The sequence below is a fragment of the Euprymna scolopes genome, chromosome 11 (genome assembly GCF_053919585.1).
Source record: "Euprymna scolopes isolate OS-2025 chromosome 11, ASM5391958v1, whole genome shotgun sequence".
Classification (NCBI taxonomy): domain Eukaryota; kingdom Metazoa; phylum Mollusca; class Cephalopoda; order Sepiida; family Sepiolidae; genus Euprymna; species Euprymna scolopes.
The window spans coordinates 60,558,177-60,578,113 of NC_136492.1; the positions used below are offsets into that span (position 1 = coordinate 60,558,177).

The 19,937-nt window shown below is 34.3% G+C and overlaps 1 long non-coding RNA gene across 1 annotated transcript in view; it reads right to left on the reverse strand.

The window, feature by feature from the left end:
- The window catches only part of LOC145287871 (uncharacterized), a 194,787-nt gene extending 186,667 nt beyond the window's left edge, over positions 1 to 8,120 (reverse strand). The window contains exon 1 of the long non-coding RNA XR_013869221.1: positions 7,850 to 8,120. This is a non-coding gene — a long non-coding RNA (uncharacterized LOC145287871). The remainder of the gene's footprint in view (positions 1 to 7,849) is intronic.
- Positions 8,121 to 19,937: the final 11,817 nt, after the last annotated feature.

Below are 19,937 nucleotides of genomic sequence, written 5' to 3' on the forward strand. Positions count from 1 at the left end.
TATATATATATATATATATATATATAAACATTTTTAATTAGAAATTTTAAAATGACACGGAAGAAAACAAAAATTTAAAGTAGTAAAAAATATGTGATAAAAACATTAACTCCAAGACAATGCCAGATTTCTTTAAAAGATAAGTTATTTTTTTCCTTCCAGATTGGTTAAATACTCAATTGCAACATTCGATAATAAAAGGTAATTGACTTGTCTCTTTCTGTTGAACAGAAATCCAAGATGAAGCATAGGCATTCGAGAGTACTAATGGGAGACAACTCACCCTAGCCTACAGATGGTTATAATGTGTAGCTTGATTTTTGTTGTTATACTGTGTTTCCAATTAATTTAAAACCTTTTTCGGAAGGTGGTTTTCATCCAAAAGTTTTACCTTTTGGATCAAAGAAAACACGAGGTATTTGATCAAAACTTGTTATCCCCCATACACGACAAACCCAACCACCACATACGCTATTACTTCAAAATCCAATCGGATCTCAAATTAAGAAATCCTTTGCAGGCACATTGTTAGGCCGAACTTGCATTTGCTTGTTAGAAAGTTCTACTTGAACCGACGGCTCAAAAATGTGGGTTTAATGATGTTGGGTAGAGTTGAAGTAGAGACAGCCGTCGTTTTCTTCTTGCAAACATAATTAGTCTTCCATGATAAAGCAATTGTTGGCTTTTCATCTCCCCCCCCCTCTCTCTCTCTCTCTCTCTCTCTCTCTCTCTCTCTTCATTTTTAGTTAAAGAGAAACTTCCGATTCAATTACGAAGCCACATTGGTAGGAGTTTCAAACAAAGAATTTCACTCGCTGATTAAAATTCATTTTTTTTTTTTAAGTTTTGAAATGAGCAGACGTTACTTCAATTGTTTCATTTTTTCCATTTATTTATTATATTAAATAATACTCCTGCATGACCTAACATAAGCAGTCACATGTGACACGAGCATTCCTATCAGCCAGGAGTCCTAAACATTATTTTTCTTGTGTGTGTGTGTGTGTGTGTGTGTGTGTGTAAGCTGAACGTCTGTGTGTGTGTGCCTGGTCACGAATAGGCTCCTATATGGTTGACTATTATAGAAAACTGATCACATATAATGATAAAAGATGTATCGAGACACAAGAATGGGTATGTTTGATCTGGCATAATGATGATTCATTAAAATTGTGGGGTCTGCGTACGTGCCTGGTCCACAAAGTATGGAAATAAAAAAATTTAAAAAAACAAAAACCTTTACAAGTGTTTTTGATATAGAGGTACATAATAATACTTTGATAAGTATGTTTTAACTTAAATAGGGATGGTATAATAAAATTGTGAGGTCTGCGTTCGCGCCTGGCCTCCATAGAATGAAAATAGGCACAAACTTTAATAAAGACATTTCATATCTATCTGCGTAAGTATACTTTGATAATTATGTTTCAGTTTGAAGAAATATGGTATAATAAAGTTATGGGGTGTTGATTCGTGCCTGACCTCCATAGAATGGAAATATGTCACAAAGTTTAACAAGGTTTTTTTAATATAGATCCACAGAATATTGTGATAAGTGTTTCAGTGTGAACAGATATGGTATAATAAATTATGGGGTTTATCTATTTTATTTTTACTTTCATCATATTTTGCTTTTGGTTTTGATACCCCCAAATTCGAAGCTATCTCTTTACAACCCTTCCTTTTCATAACCTATCATACTTTAATAAATCAGAGTCCATTTTCTGTAGGCTGTTTTTGAACTCTGTCAACGACGAGTACTTTTGCTAGTATATATATATATATATATATATATATATATATATATATATATATATATATTTGAAATTTTCGTTTCTGAATTTCAAAAATTCAGAAATGAAGATTTCAAATATTTATGAGGATTTATTATTCGTATTATTTGAATTCTTCAGACTATTGTCCTTATCTTGAATGTTATTTTTACAAGCGTTCAGTCGATGTAACGTCCGACCTTCTGCAAGTGTATCTTGTTGAATTTGAGAATCTTCCTGTCAAACGAGGGAATCTTTCTGTTGAACTCTAGAATTTGCATGGAATTTTGAACAAAACTCTTTATTAAATCCACAAAGGTAGCATGTTCTTGTTCCATCAGCTATGACTAGGTAGACGTCATAAGTAACTTGCATATTAGTATTTTGAGTATCACTCATGCTGATGATTGAACGTTCAACCTCCAGAAGAGTGCAACTTCAAAACTGAAGTACCAAGTACTTTATCCACTACGCTATAGGACTTTTGGGTTCTGTTTGAAATTCCATACAGATTCCAGAGTTCGATAGAAAGATTTTTTTAGTTTAAAAGGCATGCATGGAGAAGGTCAAACCTTGTGAAAATAACACTACAGATGAGTACAATAGTCCGAAGAATTGAAATAATAAAATTGTCTCTGTTTTTAATGTTTTTGTTTAATATGCAAACGTTACATATATGTCTGGTTGGTGATCATCTAGCGATTAAATGGACAGTTATTTCATTTATCAATGAATACAAGACACTTTGTTTATAAAAAAGACTTAGTTTATTTTACGATATATTTAATATACACTCTTCAACACAATGACAGCGGTGGGGGGGGGGGTTCGTGGTAGGGGGGGTCGCAAACTGTGTCAATTTGTGTCCCGCAGCTGTCCGTCTCTCTGGCTGTCTCCCTGTTGCTTTGTTCCTCTCCTCTTTTTATTGATATCTCACCAGCTTGTTATTGCACTTTTGCTGGTTTTCGGTCTGACCCATGACCGATTGGCGTCATAGATCAAGGTCGCTACATGTCCGGGGATTCTATTGTTTATTTTCGTTTGCCTAGATGTAGCTTAGGTCACCTTTTCCTGGGACCGACACATTGTTCTTTTCCTGCTTACCTGGATGCAGCCTAGGTCACCTTTCCTGGAATTTCCATTGTTCTTCCTGCTTGCCTGGACATTAGTTCGCTCGCAGCTCTTCTTAACACAAATTATTTAGTATTTTCTTTACAAATATTAATCATAACATATGTCTATAGTGCCCTTTTTTATTGTTAAATATAACTATCTTGAAAACCTTTGCAAAGTGAGAGCAGGGTGGTTATGCTGGCGACTACATTTTCTTATTAAATAATATAATGAAGCTGATTATTACTATATACTGCAGCACTCCGATGCTATCAGATCAGGCTGTCCGAAGGTATTGGCTTCCTGAACTAATTGGATCAAACATTCATGCTATTGTTTTTCCTTTTTCCGTTTGCAAAACTCAATCATGTTCTGCAAAGTCAAATACAAAAACAACAATTTTCCTCTACAAAATAACGAAAGCAAAGACCATGAGTAAATATTTAAAGATATAAAAAAAAACTTAAAGCATAAACCCGTTTTCAAAATTACTAGATTTGGTGTTAAATAATTAGAGGGTTGATATACTATGAAAGAAAACAAACAAACATATACTGTGTCTATTCAACCCTTCCTTCTTCCCCAGGGATGTTTGATGTGAGGATATTTAGATCCTCCAAGAAGAGCACATTGGATGAAACGAAAAAATTGGTCATGCCAAGAAAGATTTTTCCTTCTCTAACTGAGGACAGAACAGATATCACACTTTGATCTTGATAATAATGGAAAGTAATATACTGCATGCTGAGATCTGATAACCTAGGATGCAGATTAAATCTGGACTGCATAGAAAGATGTGTGCAGAACAGGAGACTCCATTGGTTTAGTCACATTGTAGGAATGTATGAGAGTTCTTCGGTTAGCAGATGCAGAACAGCTGAGGTAGCAGGGTCAGTTTGCAGGGGAAGACTAAGGAATGCATGGGAGGAAACGATGTAGATAAATTTGAAAGAAAGAGGGATGAATAAAAAAAAATCTTCTCAGGCGTAGGATAGTTTGGAAGTCAATTTCTAAAATCGTCAAACACATGCCAGTATGTAAAGCAGATGTTAAACTGATGATGATGATGACGATTATGATAATGACGATTTTCACTTACTTGTAATTTAATCTGAGACATTCCTTTATGATTGCGGTTGTAAAACGTTTGGCAGTGCATCCATTACTATTTCAACGATTTAAATTTTGAAGCAATGAAGTGTTTGATAGCAACAGATGATGTTTTTACATATCAACTCTCGATTGAGGCGGATGACGGCGATCAGGCTGGCTTTGGTATTGTGGGAGGTCATGTTGGTGATGTTCTTAACATATGACCAAACAAGGTAGTCCAGTGGGTTCAGATTAGGGGAAGTGGGAGGGCAATGGGAGAAGGCAATGGGAGAAGGGTACAAAGTCGTAGCACCCCTTCTGAAGTCAAGCTTGGGTTTCTTTAGACTTGTGAGCTGCCACCGAGTCCTGCTGCCACACCCAGGGCCTGCCAGTGGCCACCTGATTACACTAGGGATCACCACACTCTTCAGCACATCCAGGTACATTTTGGTGTTGACGTTCAAGTCAACTTCGAAGATGTGAGGTAGCATGATATGGCCCTCACTTGAAACCATACCAAAGACCATAACCGTGGCTGGAAACTTCATTGAGCTGAACCTTCAAGCATTGAATTGTCTGGATTTGCATTTTGAGGGTGCTGTCAATGGTTTTGTTGTCATAACTCAGATCAGTAGAGAGCATGAGTTGTACAGTGGCGCATCCCTGATCTCACTCATTGAACATTGTCTCACTTTCAGACATAATAGAAGGCTCCTATCGCTCTTGGGATTTGTACACATCTGGCCAACTAGTAGATAGTCTACAACAAAAAAAGAAAACCGGTTTTCATCAAATTGAACAAAAGAAGCAAGGAATAGATCAAACAATTCTGAACAATACATATCATAATAGTATTTATAGAAAACACTGAGACTAGCAAAATCACGTCTGTGAGAGAAAGGTTACAGAGAAGAAGATAGAGTGGGGCCAATTAAATTGCAGATATGTTTCTGCACCTTATCAAGAACTTTCAAATTGGACAGAGATTCATGAGTCCAACTATTCTACCAATACGCCATACATGGTCTGATAATAGATTTGTAGAGACAGTAAATAGCAACGTGTGTGAGAAAGTGTTTAGAACGATATAGAGATCCAACTTTACGAGAATCAGAAAGCGCAATGGATCTAATATATGTACTCTAAGAAGGCGATTGTTTGTTGTTTGTTTGTTTATTTCCTTGGCGTGGGGTGGGAGATAAAAGTCAAAAAAATAAAACGCAAAATGTTGCTAGGACTCTCCCAACCCTCTCTAGATGATAAACTTCCCACTGCTTTCTGGCTTGAAAACAAGCAGGTCGATCTCTAAATAGGGCTGAATTCTAGGCAGGCTCAAAGAAACTAAGGGGGGTATATAAGGGCAATAGCCTCCCCTGAATTATCCATGAACCGACAGATCCACTCAATTACAACAGTTAATATATCATTAGTTGAACGAAAGCAACAAACGCCATACTGAACATTACTAAAGATGCCCAAACTTTCCAGAAAATGAACAAGCTTACTGTTGACCAACCTTTTAAAATCTTTGCTAATAACAGAGAAGTATAACAGGATGATAGTTCGGTCAGATCGATCACCAGCATTTTTAAAGATAAGGACAACAAAGGACTCTTTCCAACAAGAAGGGAAACAAGATTTCGATAAAACAGAGATTGAATAATTCTGAGAGAATAGAAGAAAGTTCAGGAGCACAACGTTCAAGTACAACAGGAATTTAATCAGGTCTTAGACTGGTCAAGATCAGAAAGAACTCTAGCAACTATCTTTGGAGTGATAATCATACAATCAAGAGATTTAACAATTTTCAAAGGAAAATCCAGAAGAACAGCACTAGAATCCTTGATAGAAGAAGTGTCAGCAAAAAGTCGAGCGAAAAGATCAAAATTATAAAATGAAATCAACTGAAGATCATTAAATAGACGAGGAATATTATCACTATTAATTATACTATGATAGAATGATTGATTCTCCAAAAATCATGAGAGCCATCCTTTTGAGAGAAGCTAGACTTAGCCTCAGAAATCCCTCTTTTACAAGCATTGCTAACTCTTCTGTAGAAGCTTCAGAACCATCCCGACGATACCGATTGAAGCAATGATTACGATGGGCGATGGTAGAAGCACATATAGATGAAAATCAGGGAGGAGAATGAGGTTTGGATTGAGACACGATGAGGAATGAAGGTATCAATTCTAACAAGAAAACAGTCACTAGCCTCCTTTGCAGCATCATTTAGACATACCAAAGATATGGAATGTCACATAGGAAGCTGTGAAGTCCATCCCAGTTAGCCCTCGCTAGTTAATTCATCCTTTCCATAGGAAGACGTTTAACAGCAAAGTCAATTTCAACAGCAGCAACAGCGTAATCAGACCCGAGTATAGGAGAAAATTCAGGAACAAAAGTGAGAAAAAGATCAAGAAGGATGGCTGATGGCGGTCATTATCAGGAAAGCTTGAAGGGAAGGTGACAATTTGGGACAAGTCATGAGAAAGAAAAGTTAGAACGGATTTCACAAAAACTAGATCTGTGCGATTAGAATGGAGGAGCCAGACAGAATGATGAGCATTAAAGTCAACAACAACAAAGATGGAACTTGATGGGTGAAGTTGCAATGCATTATCAATATTGCTCGATATAACAACAACAACGAAGCAGCCATTGTCATGTTATAAGATTATAGGAAATAGTGAGGTGATTGTTATGAGGTAATTATAGGATTATAGGAAATAATGAGGTGATTGTTATGAGGTAATTATAGGATTATAGGAAATAATGAGGTGATTGTTATGAGGTAATTATAGGATTATAGGAAATAATGAGGTGATTGTTATGAGGTAATTATAGGATTATAGGAAATAATGAGGTGATTGTTATGAGGTAATTATAAGATTATAGGAAATAGTGAGGTGCCAAAAAACTTGTTTACCGATATATTTTTGTTTCTTTTAATCAATTTCTTTTTTCCGCGCCCGCGCGCGTGTGTGTGTGTGCTTTATTTAATTTATTGATACTTTGTGACAAGACCTATAAACAATAAACCCCTAATAAATGGCTTTTTGCATCCAAGATCTTCATTCTACAAAGGAATCTGCATAAAAATGACTTCAGTTATTAAACATGATGGGAACTTTGGCATTTTTGTGTTTATCACTATAAAAAGAATGAAAAGAAGAATAGAGAAAGAAAAAATAGCATAAAACCCAAAAATTTACAATTTCCCTCTGAATGTTTTCACTTCCTGATTTGAACAAAGATAATATAATTGTAAATTTAAAAGAAATTGAAAAGCCCCTCTTCCCGGTTTAATTACAGTTTGTTAGCGGCCCCATGGAAAAGACTTTATTTATTTATTTATTTATTTATTTTTTTGTTTGCAAGCACCTTTTTCATTGATAATTGTCATAATAAGTTATTGATTTTTTGTTTAAAAAAAAAATATACGGGCATTTATTTGTTCGTTTGTTTCAAATGTGTTCTAAAATTAAATTCAAAATGGCGGTTGCTTTCGTGAGAGTGAAGAATGACAAAATGGAGGTGTGCATACTCACTCAAAAAAAAAAAAAAAAAAAAAATGATCCTTTCAATATTTTTATTTCAAATGTCGATTGTAAAATATCTATTTAAAAACTTAAAATACTTTTCTTTTTTAATTTGATATTGAAATATAATAAAAAATCATCACACAAATAAAAAATAGGACTTTATTTTTTAATGCAACGAACTAATTGGAACTTTTTCATTTTTCTTTGGACACATATGACAATAAAAAAAGTGAACAACAACAACTACTACTACTATACTACTACTACTACTACTCAAATTTGTAAAAGCAGTATTAAGGCCACAAGTTTTGAGAGTAAACTTACCTAAAATCAAAGTAATAGCGTGTGACTCTGCTATAATCATTAAGAAACTGGTTGATATCCTTGTTCTGGGTGCCGGAAGGGTATTGGATGCAATTCGATACAGTGTAACTTGTGCTCATTGTTGGTCCACAGAAGTTGTAGTGATCTGAACTATGTAACATTGTACGCTTGTACACACGTGTTGGCCTCAAGTCGAAAAGTGGACAAAAGAACAGTAGTTACCTCCAACGCACGCCACAATTTTACCCCCCTCCCTATATGTAACACAATGTAATTATAATATAATTTAATATTATCATCCTAACCTTTTTACCATTTAAGAGAAGAAGCTTTCTTCAAATAAACTGTTAATATTTTTTTTTAATTTTTACAGCATACAAAAATAATGAAAATGCGAGACAATTATCGACGCTTTAAAATAACGTTCCTATGGAGTGACGTTTATGAAGCCGTAAACATACCCATGTCTTAAAAATCTAGCAAGAATCAAATAATAGTCATATCTTCCTAAAACTTTCGATATTTATTCATTATTGAATAAACTTACAAAATAAAAGTAGGTTTCGATAAATATATTAGAGGAAATATTTTTTTTTTTGTATTCTACCCCCCCTTCTATATTTCATGTTACGAAAACTAAACAAAATAAATGTAGGTTGATAAAAATTTCAAAAATTTTTAACGCTGAAAAGATCAAATAATTAAAAAATAGTTATATATATATATATATATATATATATATATATATATATATATATATATATATATATATGTGTGTGTGTGTATATATATATAGTGTTTCATGGTAAACAACTGATGATCCCTTAAAAAATAAATTATTAGTACTATAGTAAATTCAAGAGCGAGTTGATGCAGTGATTGCAGGTGATTAAATGAATTACTGACTAGATAGTTTTCTAACGAATGATAAAAAATATTTTTTTGTATAGTTTTAAAGGTTAAAAACTTCAAAGACTATATATATATATATATATATATATATATATATATATATATATATATAATCCCGTTATTTATTTCACTTATCTTAAAGTTGTAAATAAAATTGGACATAAAATCAATATTATTATGTTTAAAAAGAAAAAAAACACTTTTTCTTTATATTTTTTTTCGGCATTACAATTTGAATTACAACAAAAGACATAACTATTTTTAAAAAAGCTTTAAATTATATTAAATTCAAATATTATGCGATATGAAGTTTAAACAGATTTTTTTAATAACAAGTTTCCCATAATAAAAAAATATATATATTCATATAAGAGTATATATGACTATTGAGATAATAAAAATTGCAAATCAGAAATCGACCTAAAAAAATTTGTTTTGGTTTTATTATTTACATTGATCCTTATGTTTTGCGCCTTTTTTCCCCCAAAAAGTTCGGAGGCCTGTAAGCAGCATTATCTTAAGATACATAAGTGTCAACAGAAGACGTTTAAATTAATTTTACTTTATTAATTCTTGTCTGTGTAGTTCGTTAATAAAAATCTATCTATTTTACAAAAGGTAAGTCTTATATTGTTTCTTAAGTTACTTCCATTAATTATTATAACGTGAATGCCCATCCATAGAAATTGACCCAAACACACGAAATGATGACGTTTTACACACAGCCGTGGAGATACTTATATAAATACAAATAACGCCGACACCTCGCTTTTTGGTTTGTATAGCGAAATTTATTGTTTCATCGTTACAGCCGTGACATCACCTACATGATGTAGAACGTTCTCCGCGTCTTTCCCGAGATTTCGAACGTTATCTCGCCCCCCCCTGTCAAGATCTTTGCCTTTCTTTTTACATAGTCCTTTCCCACCACACACCGGTGACGTCACTTCCGATGCATTTACATACGCGCATCCACGCTGCGTTAACCCCGAACCTCAATTTTAAGTGCAGGAGATTCATTCAACAAGTGCATCCTATTGACAGTTGTCCTGACAAAAAGATGGTACTTTTTTTTTTTTTTTTTTTTTTTTTTTACTTTTTTTTTACCCTAAACAAGACATATTGCCACTTGGACGTAAGGGACTACTATTTTAGATCGTTTCTAACAGGGGACTAAGAATAGTTGAACAGTGAGATGTCCGTTCACATTACATTTAAACTTCTACAGGTGAATGCAGTTAGCGAAGCAGGAAACAAAAACAGAATTCCAAAGTCCAAGGGAAAAAGCTATTAGAGGAGAAGACTTTCCAGTATCTAGGGGCCTCAACAGTGAAGAGGTAGGATTTTGCTGCTTGTAGAGTTGGTCGGAGGTATCTACGTATGCACGTGGCCAAATCGTTGTGCTACACGACAGCAAACATTGGACCCTCGCCCAGTCCTCTCTCGCTTGACTGCAGCACAATAACAGATCTACGCAATGTGAAATATGACCAAACCCAACACATTAGATCAGAGAGATTATCCTAAGAACGAATCAGTTACTCTGAAATGATCGTGTGTTTTGTTTATCCTCCTGGGTGGAGAAGCATGGATTTCTTGAATCACGATCAAGGAAAAATTGGAAACAAATGATTAGACGAGAGTGCACAGAGTGGAATTTAGAAACAACCGATTCATTGAACAGTGAAGACTGAAAAGTGAGCTTGGAAAATATCAAAACGTCTGACCCGTCGAGAAAGGAAAAGTGACATAAAATGGAGAGAGAGGGAGGGAGAGACGGGAAAAATACAACAAAAGGGGGGGGGGGAGATAGTTTGAAATAAAAATAAAAAAATAAATCCCGAGTAACATATTTTATTGATAGAATATATATTTTTACTTATGAGCCAACATCACAGAATAAATATATTTAATTAACTCTCCTTATTTTTATTTTTTTGGTAACTGTGTTGGCTTTCTTGTCAAAGTTTGTTGTAAAAATGACAAAAATGAATCTGTGAGGAAGTTCAACCTTCCTTGGATCAAATATCTTCCTTTTTTATTGTGACCCCTCCCCTTTTTAATGATATTTTTCTATTATTAGCAGATTTTTTTTTTTTTTTTTTTTTTTTTTTAAATCTGTCAGGCCTGGATCATTGCAAGAAAAATAAATTAAAAAAGAAAAATGTATAGACAGTATAAATGACTAAAGATTTAAGAAAATCAAATTTTAACCTTGATTTCAAGCAAAAATATTCCTGAATTAAACCAAAAAAAAAATAAATAAATAAATAAATGAATAAAATTATGATAATTATGGTGATGATGATTATCATCAATAGTGTTATTAGATTAGAGTATTGGTGGCAGTAAAGAAAGAGAGGAAGGTGAAAAAGGTGTTAGCGAAGGTGGTAATTCTAAATAAAATTAAAAAAAAAAACAAGGAGGAAAATAGAAGTAGTAGTAATAATAATAATAATAATAATAATAATAATAATAATAATAATAATGGTGGAGTCTATATCGGATGAAAAAGTTGTGGGTTCAGGAGTACTGAAGCGGGAGAGCTATAACCAGAACTCCACTGAAAGAGTGCAGAGAAAATTGAGGCCTTGAGGAAACCCAATATCAATGCCAGCGAATAATCAATGGTAAGCGGCTGTTGCAATTATGTAAAGTCATCTGCGCTAGTTATCAAGAGAGGTGGAGAGCTCTGGAAATCTGATGAGACTTGTTGTCACTCAGATTCCAGGTTACACCACAGGTTATTACCAGTGAGCGATCACTGTTGATGCCCTGTGAGAACCCCTAGTTAGTAAAAACAATGATAATAAGAGAACTAAGAAGACGAGAAAAATAATAATATTAACAATTCAATTTACAGACAAAGTCAACAGTTGTTATCAGCCAGAAATCTATGGTAAACGGACATTGCGAGAACACAAAATGGTTGACAACGCTTATTGGAAGAAACAGAGAAATTGAAATCGGGAGAGATTTGCTGTTACTCAGAGAACACCACCGGTTTATCAGTGAGCAATCACTTATGATGACCTATGTGAGAAATCCCAATTTTACTACTACTACATAATAATAATAATAATAATAATAATACCACCACCACCACCACCACTACCACTACCACCCTCCACTAAAAAACACATGTGGCAGCACCGGAATCTGTTATTACCACAAAAAATGGCCATAAAGTGTCAAGAAAGATGAAAAACCAAGAAGATAGAGCATCATCCAAGCTTCCACTGGAAGGGCATGAATTGTATTGGAATTCTATGAAACCTTGTTGCCACGCCAATTCCAGAAAATCCAATAGCCATTATCAGCAAGAAAACAGTGTTGCAACAATGCAAATTGATTTGCAACAGTTATAAAAAAGAAGTTGAGAGTACTGAAAATATGGAAGACTTGTTGTCACTCAAATATCAGGGAACCCCACCTGCTGTTGCCTGTGAGCAATCACTGATAATGATTTATGTAAAAATGTATGAAAAATGTTAGGTAAGCATTAACGATCATGGCCAGAGCAGAATACGATGAAAAAAAAAAAATCCTTATAAGCATTAAAATGGTTTTATGTTTTTTTTTTAATAATATTAATAAATGATGAATCAATTTGAATTAAAATCTACTTAGTATTACGCATGTAACTTGAGAAAAACAATCTTGAAATCTCAACATTATGTAAATATATGCGTGCTTGCACATACAACAATGGCCACCACTTATTAATATAAGGAATTACATTGCTTAATATCTGGAAAACTACTTATTTGCGGGAATTGTTTTTTTTTTTTTTTTTTACATAGCAGTCACCACTCAAGATAAGGAGTGTACAATGGTGAATGGGATGATATCGACGTAATTGTTAGTAGTGGAAATTTGGTAAATTGGATTATTTAAGGAGACGGTTCTACAAGAATTTGTTTACGTTGAACTTGAAAACAATCAAATTGTAATCAGCTGGAAAGCAGGCAAACGGAAGAGAGTTCCACAGGCGTGCAGTTCTAAGAAAGAAACTTTGTTCATGGAATCTATGTTTAGATTTAGGCACAGATAAAGATTGGGGAAAATTATTGATAGTGGTGTTTTTCATGAAGGTTTGGCGGGGGGGGGACCATAGATTAGTATTGACATGAAAATAACGATAGAGTAGAGACAGGCTATCAACGTCTTTTCTGTGGGAAAGAGGTTGCAGAGAAGTGAAAAGGAAATCCCCCCACTAGGCTACAAAGTCTATTTTTAACTGTCAAGGCAGGATAAGATCTTTCTAGCAGACGTGGCAACAGTACTTCATCCTTGGACGTACTTGGCTTTTATATAGGTAGAGAATTGCATCAGCAGTGAGATATCTACTGGCGCGGTAGAAAGATCCCACCATTTTTCCAGCGACCTTGGGAACAGATTTGATGTACGTGTTCCATTTCAGATCAGGAGTAAAGGTCAAGCCCAGAGGCTTGTCAGAACATGGAGCCTCCCCAAGATGAGAGCCATTCATTTCAAATGATACCAGATGAGGATCAGAAGGTCTATGATGTAAAGATAGAAGCTTGGTTTTAGATCCATTAAAAGTAACCAGCCATCTCTTTCCCTATTGTTCCATGTGCTTAAGATCAAAGTAGAGAGAATCAGAGAGAACTTAGTCATTTACAATCTTTGATGTGTTGCCATAGATGGTAGTGTCATCAACATAAATGTCTATGAATGATCTTAGGATGTATTTGGAAGATCATTGATGTAGATCAGGAAGAGAGTTGGGCCCAGGATGGACCCCTATGGGACTCCAGCATTAATACTGTGAGCTTCTGATTTCTGCCCATCAACCACTACTCTTATGAACCTATCAGACAGAAAGGATTTAATAATTGAGAGGACATTTTCAGCTATACCGTAGCTGGAGATCTTGTGAAGTAGACCTTTATGCCATACCCTATCAAAGGCCTTTGATATGTCAAGAGCAATTGCCCTAGAAAGGAAGCCACCACCAAGAGATTCGCTAATCCTATGAGATATAACTGTTAGCACATCTGCTGTATATCTAGCAGAACGGAAACCATATTGCATGTCACTAAGAAGGTTATTTTTGCCGAGGTGGTTGACTACTTATCTATTTAAATGCGATATGGAAACGTTTAAAAGAAAATGTTAAGGTGGAAACCAAGTAAAAATTTACGAAATCGAAATGAGATGATGACTGAATTTGACTTATATTATTTTTAATTGGAATTCATTGAGATGAGTATTATTTATTAATTTTATTTTTTGAGGACTATTATGCCCATCTTTTATTAGTTGTTTTTTGACGTTTTGGCCAACTATTCCTCTGGCCTTTGTCAGAAGATGGGGATGACAGAAAAATAGACAACAAATGCATCGTATCGTATGTATTGTATACATTATTGTTCCCTGAGAATAAATTAGGCCTCATGTGTAGTCTAGCTCCCACTCCTGAACATTATACTACAGGGTGACCCCCCAAAAAACGGGCCTCAACTCTAATTAAGCCCCGTATCCTAGTGTTTTGTTCGAATGAAATGAAACTTTGGTCATAACTAGTTTATTATATTCAAAAGATCACATCAAACCACTAGGGTCTTTGGCCTTTTTTCTCCGTTCTACAGCATATATTCTAGATGGCCTGCATTTAGCTTTTTTTGTTGTTTTTTGGTCACCCTGTATTATCATTATTTACTCTAGTTTTTAATTTTTAAAATTAAGTTAGTCGTGTGTTAATTTTTATTTATTGCTGACTATTATCCTCATCTTTTCTTAGTTGTTTAACGACGTTTCGGCCAACTATTCCTCTGGTCTTCGTCAGGTGGTAACCGCGACAGATAGGCACTCTGAATCTCCTGACTGCATTCACTGCAATTACTGCCTTCCATAGTTGTTGTTGCCTCACCACGTTTTGGCCAAGTAAGCCTCTGGCTGACTTTGGGTAGGATTGAAACCGCTATCTTCAGACAATTCTCACCTGAAACCGTAGAGATTCAACGTCTCTATCAACTGCACCACGGGCCCTGAACTGCAATTACTGCCTTCCATAGTTGTTGTCGTCTCACCACGTTATAAACATGAATTTATAAGACCAAAAAATTCAACCTTGAAATGTTATGAAGCAACTAATAAAGATGAGGATAATAGTCCGCAATAAATAAAATTAATGAATTTGACTTGATGTTGTGTGATTCTGCATATTCACTTGTTGACGCATTTCAACGTTTTTTTTTTTATTTAACAATTTTTAACGTTTACCCAACATTTTTCACATAAATCATTATTAATGGCTGAAGGCTTGGAGGAAAGGAAATATTTTTTCATATTATTTGGATTCCTTGTACTACTATTCTCATTTTGAGTGTCATTTTCACGTTTCAGTCGATGTAACCTCCAACCTTCTGCACATGTCTTGTCGAATTCGAGAATCTTTCTGTCGAACTTAGCAATCTTTCTGTCAAACTTAGCAATCTGTCAAACTAAAGATTCTGCACAGAATTTCGAATGGAACCCTTTATTTAATCCATGAGGGTAGCATGCTGTTGTTCCGTCAGCCATGACTGGGTAGGAGTACTGATTAATTTACAATTGTATTTTGAGTGTTGCCTGCACTGAAGATTGAACCTTCAAAAGAATAACTTACAACTGAATTTTACAAAGTACTTTATCAAGTCAATCCTCAGTGTGGGCAACACTCAAAATACAATTGTGAATTACTTAGGATTCCTACCCCGTCATGGCTGACGGAACAAGAGCATGCTACCCGTTTGGATTAAATAAAGGATTCTATGTGAAATTCCGTGCAGATACTCAAGTTGGACAGAAAGATTCCCAATTTTTGCAAGATGTTCCCAAAGAAGATCGAAGGTTACATCGATCGAAACGTTGTGAAAATAACAGTCAAAATGAAACAATATTCCGAAGAATCCAAATAATCAATCCTCATCTCAAAAATTTAGAAGCACAAGTTACCAATGTATAAAGCAGACATGATGGATGTGGTAGAAAAAATGGATGTACAGGGTGGAATGATAAAATTGTTGCAATAGAAAAGACGACATGATTCCATTTCCGTTTAATGAAAACCGTTTTTGGGTTGTTTTTTTTTTGCAGACCATCTACTACTAGTTGGCCAGTTATGTATAAATCCTAAGAGCGATAGGAGCCTTCTATCATGTTTGAAAGTGACACAATGTTCAATGAGCAAGATCGGAGATATGCCGCTGTACAACTCATGTTCTCTACCGATCTAAGTTATGACAGCAGGACCATTGCCAGCACCCTCAAAATGCAAATCCGGACAGTTCAACACTTGAGGGCACAGCTAAATAAAGTTTTCGGCCACAGTTATAGTTTTTGATATAGTTTCAAGTGAGGACCACATCATACCACCTCACATCTTTTAAGTCGGCTTGAAAGTCAACACCACAGTGTACCGGGATGTGCTGAAGAGTGTGGTGACTCCCTGAAGCAATTAGGTGGTCAATGGTAGACCCTAGCTGTGACAGCAGGACTCAGCACTGGCTCACATGTCCAAAGTGATCCAGGCTTGACGTCAGAAGGAGTGCTACAACGTTGTACCCTTTTCGCGATGCCCCCGTCCTCCCTCGTCTTGAACTCACTGGACCACTTCGTTTGGTCATACGTCAAGAACATCACCAGCATGATCTTCCACAACACTAAAATCAGCTTGATTGCCAACATCTGCTAAGTATTCACCAAGCTCCTGCCGGCGCCTGTGGAAAAGTCATGCTCCCAGTTCTGGATCTGAATCAAGGCAATGATTGAGGCTGAAGGCGGCTACATTGAATATTGCAGCTCTACTACAGAGTCAAGTTACCTGAATTGATTTTTTCAATAAAAGCTTTAAAATAAAGCTGTAGTGTTGTTTTTTTAGGGCGACAGTTATATCGTTCCACCCTGTAATGTTGGAATAAGAAATAAGCCGGGAATATACCACTGGAAGAAGAAAATTTAGGCAATAAAATTTTCAGACAAAATGTCGTCTGCCTGTGGAAATCCACGATCAAAGGTAATTTTTGGTGCTTCTATATTTAAATAACGACAAAATATTGAATTTCAAGTAAAAGTTATGTAATTATCATGTCGTAATTAGTAACATATTCAAAAATTACAGAGAACGATAAGGTAGAAAATTACTTATTTGTAAAAAACGGTTCTGATACGTGTAAAAATACTTCGATAAGGTTATAAATTGAGGCGGACATATTGGGTCACATGACATAAGCAAAGGGGAAATAACTCGGTTGAAATACCATGTATAGCAGACAGAAATTATTCAAGAAACCAAAATAAACATAACATATGCATAATTTGTGAATTTTTTAAATAACTTTTTTTAACTGCTTTTTCTTTACATAAGAAATAACTGATTGAATTTTGGGATTAAATTTCCGAGAAATTGAAAACTTAATTACCTCCCCTGTTAACTCGACAAATCGAATCGGAAGATTTTGAAACCAAATCGCTAGATTTTACAAATGTCTTTTTTCATGATTAATTAATTTTCTACCTGATCGTTTTCCGTAATTTTTTGATGTTACTACCTGCGACATGACAATTACGTAGGTACCATTTGTTTTACTTTGAAATTCAATATTTTTTCACTATTTAAATATTGAAACACCTAATTTTTTAAATACATGCAGCCAAAATGTTATCAATTTATATGATTTTCTGTAATTAATAGAATGACTAATCGATACAGTTAATCGCAAAATAATCCGATTTAAAAAAAAAAAAAAAAAAATGATAAAAAAATCCGTCAAGCAATGACTGTTTTAAATATATACCGGTGCTTGTCCAGAATTCTCCCATATTAAAAACACACAAAAATAAAGAAAATTTTTTATAGCGTACATAATCATGATGAATAAAAAAAACATATCGCATTCCAAAAATCACGTAAATTGATCAAGTAGTTTTATTTTTAAAAATCATTTTTAAGTGTATTTTTAAGTTTTTTCAGTGTCCCCACTCCTCCGTGTTAAGAATAGCTTTCTAAAATATTGCAAGTTTTAATTATTTGAAATTATCTCCATTCGTTCTTCAGGCTATTTTAGCTGCAAATTTTGCTTTTCTCATTTAAAAATGAAATTATTTGATCAATTTCCATGATTTTTGGTGTACAATATTTTTTTCGTCAAGGATATACCACCATAATTTTTTTTAAATTATTTTTTTATTTTTTTTTTTTTTTTTGTTGTTTTTTAATATAGAGAGAATTCTGGACAAGTACTTTTGTGCCATATGTATTTCGAAAAATTAAAAAAAAAAAATGCGAAATTATTTAGAGGATTTAATTTTAAACATTTCGTGAAACGTATTGATTTTGTTGCAAGACCGATCTTTTTAATAACATATATTCTTTCTATTGAATTATCTTTGCAAAAATGTGAATATTTTTTACTATTAAGACAAAAGGTAAAAAGGTGTGTGTGTGTGTGTGTGTGTGTGTGTGTGTGTGTGTGTGTGTGAAAGAGAGAGAATAGGAAGGGGGCTGTCATTGAGCAAAGCAGAAATGAAAGTAAAAAGACATCCGGACAACGCCAGGTAATAATCGATTTTATATGAAAAAAAATTGGTAGAGAGCTAGTGGGAGTTAGAAATTGTATAAGCAAGCGAGAAAGATGAGACCCTGTGGAAGATGATGATATATGGTGAGAGAGGAGGGGATAGAGAGGTATGATAATATGAGGAAGAGGAAGAGTATAAAAAAAGGTGGAGGAAACAGAGAAAGATAAAATATATACATGGGAGAGAGAGAGAGAGAGATAAGTGGAGAGAGAGATGATATAGAGTGTAGGAAAAGAAATGATACAATGAACAAATTTTGTGCTGTATGCCCATCCTCTCACAGTATAGTTTTAGAGTCATGATTTACAATTTTATTGACCTTAGTAAGTAATCATAGGTCCAGTCGTTTTGGAACCTATCTTTTGCAAATTTCACTCAAAGGTAATTTATATGTCTAGCAGTGTTCTTAGAAAGGTGTGCAGAAATTCAGCCGATAAGTATCGAAAATCGAAAAAAAATCCGATCCTAAAGAGTCTTTCTTTCTTATAGATTTAAAAAAAAAAAAAAAGGATTTTTGACAGGGGAATATTTTACGGTCCACCAGCAAGGGAGATAATAAAATCTTAGCAAATAATTTCTTCTTTAAAAAAAAACAAAACAAAAAAAAAAACGGAATTATTGACATCTGGAGATATAGCTCAGTGGTAGAGCATTTGACTACAGATCGAATGATCCCCTGTTCAAACCCGAGTGTACTTCACCATTTTATTTTAATTTTTTCCTTATTAATGAGTTCAATTTACGATAAAAGAGGGACCATTTAAAATTGCTGCAAATCATTTCTTTATTTGCATATTTTCAAAGCAAACATTAATCAGAAATTACTTCTCCAGAGAATTCATTGTCAAGTGCAAATATCAGCTGATGTGATATTGTAAACAAACACAGACTGAATTTGATGAACAACATTATTATTATTATTATTATTATTATTGCAAATTAGTCCACCGGGCAAATTATTCTTCGTAATGTATAATATCCAATAGAGGACTGATTCTATAATAATGCATACGCAATCTGCATAAATTAAAATATCATGTTTAAGCGTAGTGTACGACTGGGAAACGCCGGGCGTCCAATTAGTATATATAGATGGTGAAAAGCCTATATTCCAAGATGTTGTTCATTTTACCATTTATTTCATTTAGCATGCTAAAATATTCAATTCTTGACAGCACCTGTTTCATAACGCAGAAATTAGATAATCAGATAATTATTATATCAATTTTTGAATATTTTCCCTCCTGACTCATCAGAAGAATTAGAACTCATTACCTTTTAAAAGAAAAGGTGAAGGAATTTGTTTTAGTTTTCCCTTAAGTCAAAAATGCTTCAAAAGATAAAATGGACTGCAATAAACATGGCAGTTATTGAGATAGATAGATAGATAGATAGATAGATAGATAGATAGATAGATAGATAGATAGATAGAAAAATGGTACTTGGTTCTTCTTTTTCGCATTATTTGTTAACATGAGCAAATGGCAAGACACTGAGCAGGAATGAAGGACAAAACGGTGTACTTGGAAGAAATTTTGAATCTATTCATACGAAATGCAGCACCTTCCTCCTTAAAAAAGAGAGAAAG